The 18,104-nt window shown below is 46.9% G+C and overlaps 1 protein-coding gene across 1 annotated transcript in view; it reads left to right on the top strand.

Annotated features, from left to right (window-relative positions):
• Nucleotides 1-14,754: 14,754 nt before the first annotated feature.
• Nucleotides 14,755-18,104, top strand: part of LOC309558763 (protein mono-ADP-ribosyltransferase PARP14-like) — a gene marked incomplete at its 3' end in the record, with an annotated part of 187,137 nt that continues 183,787 nt past the window's right edge. Inside the window, exon 1 of the mRNA XM_082261811.1 lies at nt 14,755-14,796. The remainder of the gene's footprint in view (nt 14,797-18,104) is intronic.

Raw genomic sequence — 18,104 nt, 5'->3', positions numbered from 1 at the left:
TGGTGTATAAATGATGGGGGTCAGGGTTGGTGTATAAATGATGGGAGTCAGGGTTGGTGTATAAATGATGGTGGTCAGGGTTGGTGTATAAATGATGGGGGTCAGGGTTGGTGTATAAATGATGGGGGTCGGGGTTGGTGTATAAATGATGGGGGTCAGGGTTGGTATATAAATGATGATGGTCAGGGTTGGTGTATAAATGATGGGAGTCAGGGTTGGTGTATAAATGATGGGGGTCGGGGTTGGTGTATAAATGATGGGGGTCAGGGTTGGTGTATAAATGATGGGGGTCAGGGTTGGTGTATAAATGATGGGGGTCAGGGTTGGTTTATAAATGATGGGGGTCAGGGTTGGTGTATAAATGATGGGAGTCAGGGTTGGTGTATAAATGATGGGGGTCAGGGTTGGTGTATAAATGAGGGGGGTCAGGGTTGGTGTATAAATGATGGGGGTCAGGGTTGGTGTATAAATGATGGGAGTCAGGGTTGGTGTATAAATGATGGGAGTCAGGGTTGGTGTATAAATGATGGGGGTCAGGGTTGGTGTATAAATGATGGGAGTCAGGGTTGGTGTATAAATGATGGGAGTCAGGGTTGGTGTATAAATGAGGGGGGTCAGGGTTGGTGTATAAATGATGGGAGTCAGGGTTGGTGTAAAAATGATGGGGGTCAGGGTTGGTGTATAAATGATGGGAGTCAGGGTTGGTGTATAAATGCTGGTGGTCAGGGTTGGTGTATAAATGATGGGAGTCAGGGTTGGTGTATAAATGATGGGAGTCAGGGTTGGTGTATAAATGAGGGGGGTCAGGGTTGGTGTATAAATGATGGGGGTCAGGGTTGGTGTATAAATGATGGGGGTCAGGGTTGGTGTATAAATGATGGGGGTCGGGGTTGGTGTATAAATGATGGGGGTCAGGGTTGGTGTATAAATGATGGGGGTCGGGGTTGGTGTATAAATGAGGGGGGTCAGGGTTGGTGTATAAATGATGGGAGTCAGTGTTGGTGTATAAATGATGGGAGTCAGGGTTGGTGTATAAATGATGGGGGTCAGGGTTGGTGTATAAATGATGGGGGTCAGGGTTGGTGTATAAATGAGGGGGGTCAGGGTTGGTGTATAAATGATGGGGGTCAGGGTTGGTGTAAAAATGATGGGGGTCAGGGTTGGTGTATAAATGATGGGGGTCAGTGTATAAATAATGGGGGTCAGGGTTGGTGTATAAATGATGGTGGTCAGGGTTGGTGTATAAATGATGGTGGTCAGGGTTGGTGTATAAATGAGGGGGGTCAGGGTTGGTGTATAAATGATGGGAGTCAGGGTTGGTGTAAAAATGATGGGGGTCAGGGTTGGTGTATAAATGCTGGTGGTCAGGGTTGGTGTATAAATGATGGGAGTCAGGGTTGGTGTATAAATGATGGGGGTCAGGGTTGGTGTGTAAATGATGGGAGTCAGGGCTGGTGTATAAATGATGGGGGTCAGGGTTGGTGTATAAATGATGGGAGTCAGGGTTGGTGTAAAAATGATGGGGGTCAGGGTTGGTGTATAAATGATGGGAGTCAGTGTTGGTGTATAAATGATGGGGGTCAGGGTTGGTGTATAAATGATGGGAGTCAGGGTTGGTGTATAAATGAGGGGGGTCAGGGTTGGTGTATAAATGATGGGAGTCAGGGTTGGTGTAAAAATGATGGGGGTCAGGGTTGGTGTATAAATGATGGGGGTCAGGGTTGGTGTATAAATGATGGGGGTCGGGGTTGGTGTATAAATGATGGTAGTCAGGGTTGGTGTGTAAATGATGGGGGTCAGGGTTGGTGTGTAAATGATGGGGGTCAGGGTTGGTGTATAAATGATGGGGGTCAGGGTTGGTGTATAAATGATGGGGGTCAGGGTTGGTGTATAAATGATGGGGGTCGGGGTTGGTGTATAAATGATGGGGGTCAGGGTTGGTATATAAATGATGATGGTCAGGGTTGGTGTATAAATGATGGGAGTCAGGGTTGGTGTATAAATGCTGGTGGTCAGGGTTGGTGTATAAATGATGGGAGTCAGGGTTGGTGTATAAATGATGGGGGTCAGGGTTGGTGTATAAATGATGGGAGTCAGGGTTGGTGTATAAATGAGGGGGGTCAGGGTTGGTGTATAAATGATGGGGGTCAGGGTTGGTGTATAAATGATGGGGGTCAGGGTTGGTGTATAAATGATGGGGGTCGGGGTTGGTGTATAAATGATGGGGGTCAGGGTTGGTGTATAAATGATGGGGGTCGGGGTTGGTGTATAAATGAGGGGGGTCAGGGTTGGTGTATAAATGATGGGGGTCAGGGTTGGTGTATAAATGATGGGAGTCAGTGTTGGTGTATAAATGATGGGAGTCAGGGTTGGTGTATAAATGATGGGGGTCAGGGTTGGTGTATAAATGATGGGGGTCAGGGTTGGTGTATAAATGAGGGGGGTCAGGGTGGGTGTATAAATGATGGGGGTCAGGGTTGGTGTAAAAATGATGGGGGTCAGGGTTGGTGTATAAATGATGGGGGTCAGTGTATAAATAATGGGGGTCAGGGTTGGTGTATAAATGATGGTGGTCAGGGTTGGTGTATAAATGATGGTGGTCAGGGTGGGTGTATAAATGATGGGGGTCAGTGTATAAATAATGGGGGTCAGGGTTGGTGTATAAATGAGGGGGGTCAGGGTGGGTGTATAAATGATGGGGGTCAGGGTTGGTGTGTAAATGATGGGGGTCAGGGTTGGTGTATAAATGCTGGTGGTCAGGGTTGGTGTATAAATGATGGGAGTCAGGGTTGGTGTATAAATGATGGGGGTCAGGGTTGGTGTATAAATGATGGGGGTCAGGGTTGGTGTATAAACGAGGGGGTCAGGGTTGGTGTATAAATGATGGGAGTCAGGGTTGGTGTAAAAATGATGGGGGTCAGGGTTGGTGTATAAATGATGGGAGTCAGTGTTGGTGTATAAATGATGGGAGTCAGTGTTGGTGTATAAATGAGGGGGGTCAGGGTTGGTGTATAAATGAGGGGGGTCAGGGTTGGTGTATAAATGATGGGAGTCAGGGTTGGTGTAAAAATGATGGGGGTCAGGGTTGGTGTATAAATGATGGGAGTCAGGGTTGGTGTATAAATGCTGGTGGTCAGGGTTGGTGTATAAATGATGGGAGTCAGGGTTGGTGTATAAATGAGGGGGGTCAGGGTTGGTGTATAAATGAGGGGGGTCAGGGTTGGTGTATAAATGATGGGAGTCAGGGTTGGTGTATAAATGAGGGGGGTCAGGGTTGGTGTATAAATGATGGGAGTCAGGGTTGGTGTAAAAATGATGGGGGTCAGGGTTGGTGTATAAATGATGGGAGTCAGGGTTGGTGTATAAATGATGGGAGTCAGGGTTGGTGTATAAATGAGGGGGGTCAGGGTTGGTGTATAAATGATGGGAGTCAGGGTTGGTGTAAAAATGATGGGGGTCAGGGTTGGTGTATAAATGATGGGAGTCAGGGTTGGTGTATAAATGATGGGAGTCAGGGTTGGTGTAAAAATGATGGGGGTCAGGGTTGGTGTATAAATGATGGGAGTCAGTGTTGGTGTATAAATGATGGGGGTCAGGGTTGGTGTATAAATGATGGGAGTCAGGGTTGGTGTATAAATGAGGGGGGTCAGGGTTGGTGTATAAATGATGGGAGTCAGGGTTGGTGTATAAATGATGGGGGTCGGGGTTGGTGTATAAATGATGGGGGTCAGGGTTGGTGTATAAATGATGGGGGTCGGGGTTGGTGTATAAATGAGGGGGGTCAGGGTTGGTGTATAAATGATGGGGGTCAGGGTTGGTGTATAAATGATGGGAGTCAGTGTTGGTGTATAAATGATGGGGGTCAGGGTTGGTGTATAAATGATGGGAGTCAGGGTTGGTGTATAAATGCTGGTGGTCAGGGTTGGTGTATAAATGATGGGAGTCAGGGTTGGTGTATAAATGATGGGAGTCAGGGTTGGTGTATAAATGAGGGGGGTCAGGGTTGGTGTATAAATGATGGGGGTCAGGGTTGGTGTATAAATGATGGGGGTCAGGGTTGGTGTATAAATGATGGGGGTCGGGGTTGGTGTATAAATGATGGGGGTCAGGGTTGGTGTATAAATGATGGGGGTCGGGGTTGGTGTATAAATGAGGGGGGTCAGGGTTGGTGTATAAATGATGGGAGTCAGTGTTGGTGTATAAATGATGGGAGTCAGGGTTGGTGTATAAATGATGGGGGTCAGGGTTGGTGTATAAATGATGGGGGTCAGGGTTGGTGTATAAATGAGGGGGGTCAGGGTTGGTGTATAAATGATGGGGGTCAGGGTTGGTGTAAAAATGATGGGGGTCAGGGTTGGTGTATAAATGATGGGGGTCAGTGTATAAATAATGGGGGTCAGGGTTGGTGTATAAATGATGGTGGTCAGGGTTGGTGTATAAATGATGGTGGTCAGGGTTGGTGTATAAATGAGGGGGGTCAGGGTTGGTGTATAAATGATGGGAGTCAGGGTTGGTGTAAAAATGATGGGGGTCAGGGTTGGTGTATAAATGATGGGAGTCAGGGTTGGTGTATAAATGCTGGTGGTCAGGGTTGGTGTATAAATGATGGGAGTCAGGGTTGGTGTATAAATGATGGGGGTCAGGGTTGGTGTATAAATGATGGGGGTCAGGGTTGGTGTATAAATGATGGGGGTCAGGGTTGGTGTATAAATGAGGGGGGTCAGGGTTGGTGTATAAATGATGGGGGTCAGGGTTGGTGTAAAAATGATGGGGGTCAGGGTTGGTGTATAAATGATGGGAGTCAGGGTTGGTGTAAAAATGATGGGGGTCAGGGTTGGTGTATAAATGATGGGAGTCAGTGTTGGTGTATAAATGATGGGAGTCAGTGTTGGTGTATAAATGATGGGGGTCAGGGTTGGTGTATAAATGATGGGAGTCAGGGTTGGTGTATAAATGAGGGGGGTCAGGGTTGGTGTATAAATGATGGGAGTCAGGGTTGGTGTAAAAATGATGGGGGTCAGGGTTGGTGTATAAATGATGGGGGTCAGGGTTGGTGTATAAATGATGGGGGTCAGGGTTGGTGTGTAAATGATGGGGGTCAGGGTTGGTGTGTAAATGATGGGGGTCAGGGTTGGTGTATAAATGATGGGGGTCAGGGTTGGTGTATAAATGATGGGGGTCAGGGTTGGTGTATAAATGATGGGGGTCGGGGTTGGTGTATAAATGATGGGAGTCAGGGTTGGTGTATAAATGCTGGTGGTCAGGGTTGGTGTATAAATGATGGGAGTCAGGGTTGGTGTATAAATGATGGGGGTCAGGGTTGGTGTATAAATGATGGGAGTCAGGGTTGGTGTATAAATGAGGGGGGTCAGGGTTGGTGTATAAATGATGGGGGTCAGGGTTGGTGTATAAATGATGGGGGTCAGGGTTGGTGTATAAATGATGGGGGTTGGGGTTGGTGTATAAATGATGGGGGTCAGGGTTGGTGTATAAATGATGGGGGTCGGGGTTGGTGTATAAATGAGGGGGGTCAGGGTTGGTGTATAAATGATGGGGGTCAGGGTTGGTGTATAAATGATGGGAGTCAGGGTTGGTGTATAAATGATGGGGGTCAGGGTTGGTGTATAAATGATGGGGGTCAGGGTTGGTGTATAAATGAGGGGGGTCAGGGTGGGTGTATAAATGATGGGGGTCAGGGTTGGTGTAAAAATGATGGGGGTCAGGGTTGGTGTATAAATGATGGGGGTCAGTGTATAAATAATGGGGGTCAGGGTTGGTGTATAAATGATGGTGGTCAGGGTTGGTGTATAAATGATGGTGGTCAGGGTGGGTGTATAAATGATGGGGGTCAGTGTATAAATAATGGGGGTCAGGGTTGGTGTATAAATGAGGGGGGTCAGGGTGGGTGTATAAATGATGGGGGTCAGGGTTGGTGTGTAAATGATGGGGGTCAGGGTTGGTGTATAAATGCTGGTGGTCAGGGTGGGTGTATAAATGATGGGGGTCAGTGTATAAATAATGGGGGTCAGGGTTGGTGTATAAATGAGGGGGGTCAGGGTTGGTGTATAAATGATGGGGGTCAGGGTTGGTGTAAAAATGATGGGGGTCAGGGTTGGTGTATAAATGATGGGGGTCAGTGTATAAATAATGGGGGTCAGGGTTGGTGTATAAATGATGGGGGTCAGGGTTGGTGTATAAATGATGGGAGTCAGTTTTGGTGTATAAATGATGGGAGTCAGTGTTGGTGTATAAATGATGGGGGTCAGGGTTGGTGTATAAATGATGGTGGTCAGGGTTGGTGTAAAAATGATGAGGGTCAGGGTTGGTGTATAAATGATGGGAGTCAGTGTTGGTGTATAAATGATGGGAGTCAGTGTTGGTGTATAAATGATGGGGGTCAGGGTTGGTGTATAAATGATGGTGGTCAGGGTTGGTGTAAAAATGATGGGGGTCAGGGTTGGTGTATAAATGATGGGAGTCAGGGTTGGTGTATAAATGAGGGGGGTCAGGGTTGGTGTATAAATGATGGGAGTCAGGGTTGGTGTAAAAATGATGGGGGTCAGGGTTGGTGTATAAATGATGGGAGTCAGGGTTGGTGTATAAATGCTGGTGGTCAGGGTTGGTGTATAAATGATGGGGGTCAGGGTTGGTGTATAAATGATGGGGGTCAGGGTTGGTGTATAAATGAGGGGGGTCAGGGTTGGTGTATAAATGATGGGGGTCAGGGTTGGTGTATAAATGAGGGGGGTCAGGGTTGGTGTATAAATGATGGGGGTCAGGGTTGGTGTATAAATGATGGGAGTCAGGGTTGGTGTATAAATGATGGGGGTCAGGGTTGGTGTAAAAATGATGGGGGTCAGGGTTGGTGTATAAATGATGGGGGTCAGGGTTGGTGTATAAATGATGGGGGTCAGGGTTGGTGTATAAATGATGGGAGTCAGGGTTGGTGTATAAATGATGGGGGTCAGGGTTGGTGTATAAATGATGGGGGTCAGGGTTGGTGTATAAATGAGGGGGGTCAGGGTTGGTGTATAAATGATGGGGGTCAGGGTTGGTGTAAAAATGATGGGGGTCAGGGTTGGTGTATAAATGATGGGGGTCAGTGTATAAATAATGGGGGTCAGGGTTGGTGTATAAATGATGGGGGTCAGGGTTGGTGTATAAATGATGGGGGTCAGGGTTGGTGTATAAATGATGGGGGTCAGGGTTGGTGTATAAATGATGGGAGTCAGTGTTGGTGTATAAAATATGGTGATAACAGTTGCTGCAGGGAATGGTAATGGTACTTACAATGTAATGACCGTTATAGATAATCCAGCTTATGATGGATGAAGGAGGTGATGGTCATATTGTTCGGAGGGAATTTTATCTATATAACTGTATCAGCAGTATGACGTTTTATATACTGAATGGTGAAGAAAAGATCAGTTTAATGTTTCTCTCTGTAATTTACCAGCTGCCGAGGCTCCAAGTAACCTATCACAGCATGGTACACAGGAACCCCCATCATCCTCCCTGATTCTGATAGAGAACCTCCAGGACAAATGCACTTCAGAGATGTTAAACCTCCTGGTGGAGAATATAAGTGGCATGAATGGGGACACCGACTTCCAGGTGGAGAGAATTCCAGAGAAAGAATGTGCAATCATCTCCTTCACATGTGATATCGGTGAGAACCAACACTGACCCCAATCCCTTCTCTTATCAACTCATCTAAAATACAGAAATATGCTGGCAATAGGCTGTGTGCTTCAGTGGGAATAGTGTCCCATCATTGGTGTCAGTGGGAGGAATAGTGCCCCATCATTGGTGTCAGTGGGAGGAATAGTGCCCCATCATTGGTGTCAGTGGGAGGAATAGTGCCCCATCATTGGTGTCAGTGGTGAGGTACAGTGCCTTGTCATTGGTGTCAGTGGGAACAATAGTGCCCCATTGTTAGTGTCAGTAGGAGTAATAGTGCCCCATCATTGGTGTCAGTGGGAGGAATAGTGCCCCATCATTGGTGTCAGTAGGAGTAATAGTGCCCCATCATTGGTGTCAGTGGGAGTAATAGTGCCCCATCATTGGTGTCAGTGGGAGGAATAGTGCCCCATCATTGATGTCAGTGGGAGGAATAGTGCCCCATCATTGGTGTCAGTGGGGGGAATAGTGCTCCATCATTGGTGTCAGTGGGAGGAATAGTGCCCCATCATTGGTGTCAGTGGGGGGAATAGTGCTCCATCAATGGTGTAACTGGGAGGAATAGTGCCCCATCATTGGTGTCAGTGGATTAGAATAGTTCCCCGTCATTGGTATCAGTGGGAGGAATAGTGTCCCATCATTGGTGTCAGTGGGAGGAATAGTGTCCCATCATTGGTTTCAGTGGAAGGAATAGTGTCCCATCATTGGTGTCAGTGGGAGGAATAGTGCCCCATCATTGGTGTCAGTGGGAGGAATAGTGCCCCATCATTGGTGTCAGTGGGGAGGTACAGTGCCTTGTCATTGGTGTAAGTAGAAACAATAGTGCCCCATTGTTAGTGTCAGTAGGAGTAATAGTGCCCCATCATTGGTGTCAGTGGGAGGAATAGTGCCCCATCATTGGTGTCAGTAGGAGTAATAGTGCCCCATCATTGGTGTCAGTGGGAGGAATAGTGCCCCATCATTGGTGTCAGTGGGGGGAATAGTGCTCCATCATTGGTGTCAGTGGGAGGAATAGTGCCCCATCATTGGTGTCAGTGGGAGGAATAGTGCCCCATCATTGGTGTCAGTGGATTAGAATAGTTCCCCGTCATTGGTGTCAGTGGGAGGAATAGTGCCCCATCATTGGTTTCAGTGGAAGGAATAGTGTCCCATCATTGGTGTCAGTGGGAGGAATAGTGCCCCATCATTGGTGTCAGTGGGAGGAATAGTGCCCCATCATTGGTGTCAGTGGGGAGGTACAGTGCCTTGTCATTGGTGTAAGTGGAAACAATAGTGCCCCATTGTTAGTGTCAGTAGGAGTAATAGTGCCCCATCATTGGTGTCAGTGGGAGGAATAGTGCCCCATCATTGGTGTCAGTAGGAGTAATAGTGCCCCATCATTGGTGTCAGTGGGAGGAATAGTGCCCCATCATTGGTGTCAGTGGGGGGAATAGTGCTCCATCATTGGTGTCAGTGGGAGGAATAGTGCCCCATCATTGGTGTCAGTGGGAGGAATAGTGCCCCATCATTGGTGTCAGTGGATTAGAATAGTTCCCCGTCATTGGTATCAGTGGGAGGAATAGTGCCCCATCATTGGTGTCAGTAGGAGGAATAGTGCCCCAATATTGGTGTCATTAGGAGGAATAGTGCCCTTTCATTGGTGTCAGTGGGAGGAGACCACTGCTCTACAGTCTGTGTCAGATCAACTCAATATAAAAAAGTAAAACAGAATGAGAAGGTGGACCCAGGAGAGATCTTTATAGTCATGTATTTATAGGTAGATAGGCAAGCAGGTTAAAAACTTGAACTGAGTATATTAGTAACCAGCAACCATTAGAAACCAGACCACACGAAGATGCAAGTAAAATATAGCAGTTTAGTAGGGCAACAACAGTAAACGCACAGCAAGAGAGAAGAGCGATATCAGGAACAACCGGGGTAAAGACCAGAAGCGGGTAGTCATCCAAGCCAGCGATCGAGTCCAGACGCAGGTAGTCAGCCGATGCCAGGTCATCTGCCGATGCAGGGATGTAAGCCGATGCGGGATCAAGAGCCAGGAAAGTCATCAGCCAAGCCAGGTCATGCATGGAGGAACAGAAGCCTGCTAGGAGTGATGCACCTTGGAGCACAAACACAAGGGCAAGGACTGCAACTCATCAGGTGATATATATAGTCAGGTGTGTAACATCATCACTGAGCGATGCCCAGGCAGCAGGCAAGTGATGATGCAAACAGAGTCAGAGACAGCAGACTGCACTTGTCCAAGATGGCTGTCAACAGGAAGGCAAGGTAAGACATTGACAGTACCCTTTCCTCAACAGCCCCTCCTCCGCGGAGCAAAAAATGGTTTCTGAAGGAAAGCAAGCATGGAAAGTGTGGAGAAGGGCAGGTGCATGAACATCAGTGGAGGGAACCCAGTAGCGCTCCTCAGTAGGGATGATCGAACGGTTCGGGTCCACCAACGGTTCGGCCCGAACATTGGGTGTTCGAGGTTCGGACGAATTTAGAACTTTTTGCCTAAAAAGTTCGGAATTCGGCAACCAGAACCGACCAAAATGCAATGCTTCAGGAAATGGGCTTTAAAAGCCTGTGATTGGACCAGAACCATCAGTAAAAGCCAATTGAGGGGGCAGGAGAATGCTAGGAATGTGATTGGAGTGACTAGGGGGTCCCTAGACCAATCATTAGTGAATACGCCCCCCAGTATATAAGATCGCCCCCGCCAAATTCCTAGCATTCTTGTACGGGACATGGAAGAGAGTGGAATGCTGTTCTGTTCTAATGTGTTACAAAGTGTCATTTAGCTATTTATTAGTGTGAGGAAAGGGATATCTAGTGTAGTTAGAGTGCCCCTTTACACTTAAGTTAGCTTCAAAATTTTAGTTTCTGTAGGGAAAGTGTTAAGTGTAAGGGGACCGTAGTGTAGTGTAGGGTTAACTGGCAGTGACTGCTATGGCAGGGTGACAAAACCCTTCCATAGCAGGGTGACCGCTATAGAGAAATGATCATTTCTCTGAGTTGCTTCGGGACAGGAATATGGCTTCTCACCAGCCAAGCATTTTTCATGCTGCAGGGGCTGCCACTGCCAGTGCTTTTTTGAGGACATGTTTGATGTCAGACATGACATCTGAACATGTGTATAGGGGGTATATATACACACCCATGTCTTTATATATACCCCTAGACATATATAGGTGTGATAGTAGCAGAAATATATGCTTGCGCTAATGAAATCATTTACAGTAATATATTTCTGCTACTATCACACCTATATATGGCTAGGTGTCTATATACATATAATTGTGTGTGTATATATACCACTATACACAAGTTCAGATGTTTTGCCTGCCTCAAAAGAACCCCAAAAAAATGCCAAAAAAAAACGCTAGCGTCAAAAAAAAATGCCCAGGTGTGTTTTTGCTGGCATTTTTTGGGGGTTTTTGGAGGCAGGCAAAACATCTGAACTTGTGCACAGTACCACTATACACAAGTTCAGATGTTTTTCCTGACTGCAAAGAACCCAAAAAAATGCCTGCTATTAAACCGGCAAGGTGTGAAAACCGAGAAGAGAAGCCAACCCCCTGAGCTGAAAGTGTTCTAATACAAACGATCTTTTTTTTTATGGTTCTGGACATGCTACAGAGCTGAAACTTCACATGTATACTTTTTAGACCCCCCAGATACGAAATCCAAAGTAAAAATCAAAAAATCTCTTTTTTTTTTTTTTTTTAATTTTTCAATAATTGGCTTTTTTTTATCAAAAATGACAATTTTTAAGAACTTTTTTTGTGTGATTTTGTGTCTGGGGGGGTCTAAAAAGTGTACCTGTGAAGACCTCGGAACAGACTAGAATCCAAGATGCTGCTAACCTCATACTCCTCATGATTGCCCACAGGAATGGGATGAGTGTGAGGAAGTGAAGAAGTATAGCGATTGCAAACCAGTGGCTTCAGGAGTGACATGTAAAAGACATTGGAGATATGCATGCCAGGAGGAAGATCAAGGGCAAAGGTTTCACCTTACGGAGGATGTGAAAAGGCCCAACAAAACGGGGTGCCCAGTTATGAGTGGGCACCCTGTGGTTGAGATTACGGGTCAACAACCACACCCTCTCCCCAACCTAGTACGAAGGAGCAGATAAACGTCTCCGGTCTGCCTAGAGCTTCTGATGCTGTGCAGAGACCCATTAGGACTCCTAAATCTGCACCCAAGAGGAACGTAGGGGAAAAAATGATCCTTCACAGCTGGAATGTCCTGTGGCGAGAATGACTCGGACCCAAAATTGGCCATGAATGGAGACATTCTGGAAGAGGAGTTGATGGCAGAGTTCCTGGCAAACTCTGCCCAGGGTAGCAGATCATCCCAATTGTCCTGATGGTCAGAGATATAGCAGCAGAGAATGTGCTCCAGTGCTTGGTTGGGATGCTCAGTGGCACCATTGGAGAAGGAGAGTCGAATACCTAACTGGGAGAAAAATGGTGAGCCAGAACCTGGAGACAAACTGGCTCCCACGGTCCGAGACAATCTCCTTAGGCAACCCGTGTAAGCAGAAACCCTCCCTGGCAAACACTGATGCATGCTCTTGAACGGTAGGCTGCCACTTAAATCGGACCACAGTGGCACATTTTGGAGAACCGGTCAACAACCATGAGGATAACCATGAGATGCGAGAAGTTCCACAATAAATTCCATTGGCAGGTGAGACCAGGGACACTCCCCATTGGTAATGGGATGCAATAGGCCCAAGGAAAGGTGTCACAGAGATTTGTTTTGGGCACAGACCGAACAAGCAGCCACATATGCAGCAACATCAGTGCGGAGAGATGGCCACCAGAACTCACAAGAAATAGTCCAGGACATATGGTTCTTACCAGGATGACCGGCAGTCTTGGAATTGTGGTACGTGCATGATAGTCTGATGCGCAACCCTTCATTTGCCAGCAGGTATCTCTGTGGTAGCATCAGGTTGGGCAGTCAAGATCTGTTCCCCAAGAGGAGTGGTTAAGTTGGCATGGATGTCAGCCAGGATATGATCCGAAGGTCCAAAGGTTTTTCCGGTGTCAGCACGGAGTCCTCCCTGGACAAAACAGAATACCAGTGAAACAAGGCATCAGCTTTAACATTTTTGGAGCCAGACAAATAGGAGACCACATAGTTAAAGCGAGACAAGAATAAGGCCCATCTGGCCTGACGGGGTGTGAGCCTCTTGGCCTCTGAGAGATATGTCAGATTCTTATGATTGGTGAGACTGAGAACTGGAACCACAGAACCTTCGAGCAAGTGTCTCTACTCCTTAAGTGCAAGGATAATGGCCAAGAGCTCTTTGTCTCCAATCTCCTAATTGCATTCAGCTGGAGACAGCTTCTTGGAGTAGAACGCACAAGGAAGTAAGGGTCCATCAGGTGTTCAACGCTGAGACAGAAGGTCACCTACTCCCGTCTCAGACGCATCCACCTTTAGGACAAAGGGCAAACCAGGACTGGGATGACACAGAATGGGAGCCGAAATGAAAGCCGACTTGAGGGCCTCGAAAGCTTGGATGGCAGCAGGCGTACAAATGTGGGAATCGCTGCCCTTCTTGGTCAGATCTGAGATAGGTTTGGCCAAAGAGGAAAAGTTCCTGATAAATTTCCGATAGTAGTTGGCAAACCCAAGGAAACGCTGGATGGAACGGAGACCACTAGGGCGAGGCTGCAACATATCATTAAAGACATCATTGTTGAACTCCTGGAAGACAACGGGCGCATTGCACAAGTCAAAGGGCATCACTAGATATTCGTAATGACTGGTTCTGGTATTAAACGTGGTCTTCCACTCATCGCCCCCCTTGATCAATACGAGGTTATACGCCGCCCTTAGGTCAAACTTGGTAAAGACTGTTGCTCCCTTGAGGCAGTTGAAAAATTCAGTAATCAACAGAATCGGGTATCCATTCTTGACCGTGATGCCATTGAGGCCCCTATAATCAATGCAAGGTCTCAACTTACCCCCCTTCTTCCTTACAAAGAAAAAAACGGCACCCGCTAGAGAAGAGGACTTGCAAATGTACCCCCAGGCAAGCAAATCCCCCACATACTCCTCCATGGCCTTATTCTCCGCAACAGAGAGAGGATAAAACCTGCTACCAGGGGGGTTGGCACCAGGTCTATGGCACAATCGTACGGATGATGAGGAGGAAGAGTACCAGCGTGCATCTTGTCAAATACATCTTGATACTTATGATATTCAGTAGGCAACACTGAATTAGAGGAGGTACCAAGTACCTTAACAGCCCCAAGGAAACAAACAGCGCCACACTGTGGAGACCAAGAGAGGATCTTGACCAATAGTTCACCTTCCAGCAGGACAACGACCCGAAACATCCAGCCAGAGCTACAATGGAATGGTTTACATCAAAGCATATTCATGTGTTAGAATGGCCCAGTCACAGTCCAGACCTTAATCCTATTGAGAATTTGTGGCAAGACTTGAAAATTGCTGATCACAGACGCTCTCCATCCAATCTGACAGAGATGAGATATTCTGCAGAGAAGAATGGGCAGAAATGTCCTCTAGATTTGCAAAGATGGTAGAGACATCCCCAAAAAGACTTGCAGCTGTAATTGCAGGGAAAGGCGCTTCTACAAAGTATTGACTCCGGGGGGTGAATACAAATGCAGCCACACTTTTCACAGATTTATTTGTATCATTTATCATTTTCCTTCCACTTCACAATTATGGCCACTTTGTGTCGGTCTATCACATAAAATCCCAATAAAATACATTTACGTTTTTGGTAGCAACATGACAAAATGGGGAAAATTTCAAGGGGTATGAATACTTTTTCAAGGCACTGTATGTCTTGTTACAATTCTGCTGCCACAATCATTTGAATAACCGGCTTTTTCTTTTTCCCAGATATTTTGGGTTTTTTCGAAAAATTTTCAAGAAACTCCAGAGTCCAGTCATTTAAAATGACAGCAAAGCCTCTAGAAGAAACTAGATCGATCAGGATTGAGGGTCTCCCCCCCAACACCCCTGAGGAGTATATCGGCCTGTATTTTGAGAACCCGAAGTATGGCGTTCCTGGAAGTATTGAAGACACGTTGGCCATTCCTGATGAGGATGCTGCACTGGTTACATTCTCCACTGTAGAAGGTACATTGGGTGTAATGCCGGACAGCACCGGGTACTCTGATTACAGAACTGCACACATACCGGGGTGGAGATGATCTGATGTTCTACATTCTCTGTATAGCATTGCCAAATACTCAACACTAAACATTCCTTTTCACACCGGGCCAAACTGTGCATCCAGAATGGCTGTATACAGCACAGATATTGTTCCAGGCACAGTGTATGAAAGCCATGCTATGAAGAAGTAGGAATTAAGGACCAATGGAACAGTATAACCAGACAGGTAATGATAGTGGGGACTGATAGGCAAAACACAGTACAGCTTTCCTAAAGCTGACACAATGTACCGTAAATATCCCACTACCATCACAGATTTAAAACTGCTCCAGATTCCTATGAAGAGCAGTGATCTCTGTTTCCTGAGGTGAAAGCGAAAAAAGGAAACATATTTACAATAGCTTTTGATGGGGTTGTAGTATACATATTTTCCAATTCAACATTTCATGATCAAATTGAAAACATTGTTACCCTAATTATAATCATAATTTGAATGGATTTCAAAGATCCTAGCAAGCACAAATGTAATGAGTCTAAAGAAAATGGTCCCAAGTATAGAGATGTAGCACCCTCTAGTGTGTGTTAGAGTAGTTGTGTTAGAGTAGGCAAATTTAGCCTGGCTCGGGGCTTAGCCTGAGCTGTGAATCTGGGTCAGGGTTCAGTGACACAGGGCTGGATGACTCATTTGGCAGCTCTCTCTGGTACTTCCACCTGATCTGGAAGATTGTAGAATCTTCTGGAACTAGAGGGTAGGAGTAAGGAGGGGCTGCAATGCAAATTCATGAGGCCTTAGCCAATCCCCAGTTGTGGCCTGGCAGGGGGCAGAGTTTAGTTCATAAATAGACATGAGCCATGCCAGCAGGGGCAGTCGGTGGAAGAAGGAGATGCAGTGCTAAGGGGTCCTCAGGGGTGCCCCTAGTCTGAGGGCGGGGGGATGACCTTGGGCCAGTGACTTTGGTACTGAAGATTTCCTGCTACAACACGGAGGAGGAAGTCTTCATGGAGGCACGTGAGCAAGAGAGAACAAAGAGACTAGCATTGTGGGAACTACAAAGGGGGGGGGGGGGAGAATGCCACATGTAGTCAGTATCCTTTGAAGACAGGGGTGGGCTTAAGTCTTCAGGCCTTTCCATAGAGATCTCCTGAGAGTCAGTTGGGTGGACTGGTGTAAAGAGCCAGATGCAGCCAAGTGGGCTGGCACTGCCTGAGAAGTGGTGCTAGGCTCAGTGACCACAGAGGAATTGCAGGAGAAAGTGTAAGCTGTGTCACTCCAATGTGCTACTGTTAAAGTGATTGTGAAGTCTCTTTTTTTTTTTTCAATAAAAATAACAAACGTGTTATACTTACCTCCTCTGTGCAGTTGGTTTTGCACAGGGCAGCTTGCTATGGGGGCACCCAAGCCGAGTCACAGCTCTGTGTGTCCATTCAGACATAGATTTGTGGTTCAGCCCCGCCCCCTCTCTCTCCTCATTGGCTAACTGACTTTGACAGCAGCGGAAGCCGCTGCTGTGTCTTAGCCAATGAGGAGGGGAGTCCCAGATTGCTGAGACAGTCGTGGACATTGCTGGCTTGAGAAGGGGCTAAGATAGGCTTTAGGGGGTGAGGGCGGCTGCTACATATGGAAGGTTTTTTATCTTAATGCATAGAATGCACCTTCTGCCTTTATAATCTTTTTAAGAGACTGCAAGTTCCTGCCTGCAATGGGCTGTTGCCCCTCAAAGAGTAGAGAAGAAGGAACCAAGTCTGTGCAGGTGGCTGATGAAGTGGAGACTGTAAATTGTCCCTGAAGTTGTTGAAGTCAAGTGGGTATCCCATAATCTCCTATCCCTATCCAAATTGAAACCCCCTAATAAAACATAAAAACAAAGCCACGGACTGTTCTCTGTCTCTGGGGTGCTTGTGAAGATTCGGTGTGCCTGGCTGTGCAGGAGTAGGGGGTCCCTTCTATCTGCAGTTCCTACATGGGATGTGCTACAGAGAGATTATATATCCATGCAAATGTAGCACTTACCCCTGAAGAAGTCGCTGTTTTCTCGGGTCCCCTGTTCCCAGTACCGATGATTCTCCAAGCAGCACCACACTCTCTGATACACCGAGGCTGAAAGGGGATATTTTTCACAATAATCCACAATAATTTATCAAAGAATGGCAAATAGCAATAAACAATTCCACCAGTATGTGAAACAGATGTAGAATAGCATATAAACAAACAAACAAGTGAGTGACCTCTTATCCCTAAACTATGGGATGTCCTGTCTAAGAGACAAGGCAAGGGGGATGGTCTGACCTCTGACAAACACTCCCCCAGTGGCCAGTGCATTAAGGCCCAAATCTGGCATTGGAGCGCTCAAACTTAAGTCCCTCTGAACCCAGGCACAGGTACTGTTCTTTTATAGAGGATGCAGTAGGGTATGGCAAGCAGCCTCCAACTGACTCTTAGGATGACAACTTCACCTCCCACTTTCCATCCAGGGTTCAGCGATTTCAGCTGCCGTGATGTCCTTTCCACAATCAGACAACAATACCAGGTTTAAGAGTGGTGTTTCCCCTAGGGTTGCCACCCGTCTGGAATTCACCCGGACAGTCCTGGTTTATATTGTGTGTCCCGTTTTCAGACTACCTATTAGTATTCAGAATGGACTGAGGCTCCCCAAGTACCACAACCATAGAGTGCATATATGTGCAGATGTGCCCCACCCCCATGCATGGACAGGAGAGGAGAGAGGTCTTGATCTGCTCCTCCTCCTGCTCCTCCCACCTCTAACCCCTCTGCCCATCCACACTCCAATCCCTGGCATTCTGTGCCTCAGGAAAAGGATGTGTGGGCTGGAAGTTTGAATCTGAGCAACCAGCAGATATAGCATGGATGAAAGGTGTCAATGCCTGAACCTCCATCCTCGGGTGAGTGAGCTCACCATCCACTGTCTGTGTCTGACGTCTCCCCCCTCCCTCCCTACTCTCTCCTGCTTCCAAGCGAGTGAGTACACTAAAGAAAGGGGGACTCAGATGTAAGAGGTGCCTTTTGGACTCTGATGTAAGGGGGGCTTTGGGAACCATAATTTATGGGGGGATACTGGGGACTCTTATGTAAGGTGAAAGTTTGGTGAGTAGAAACCCTCTTACATCAGAGTCCACAGCGTTCCCCCTTAAAAATAAAATGTGGCCGTGCACGGCTAAAGTGTTTGGGTTTGTCTTGAAGAAAAGGTGGCAGCCCTAGTTTCCCCACACACCAGGAGATGTCCCTGACTCAGCCTTCCTGTGTCCCCGACACA

This window comes from Pelophylax lessonae (genome assembly GCF_965119305.1).
Source record: "Pelophylax lessonae genome assembly, chromosome: 6".
NCBI lineage: Eukaryota > Metazoa > Chordata > Amphibia > Anura > Ranidae > Pelophylax > Pelophylax lessonae.
This window is presented reverse-complemented; position numbering and strand designations above follow the sequence as displayed.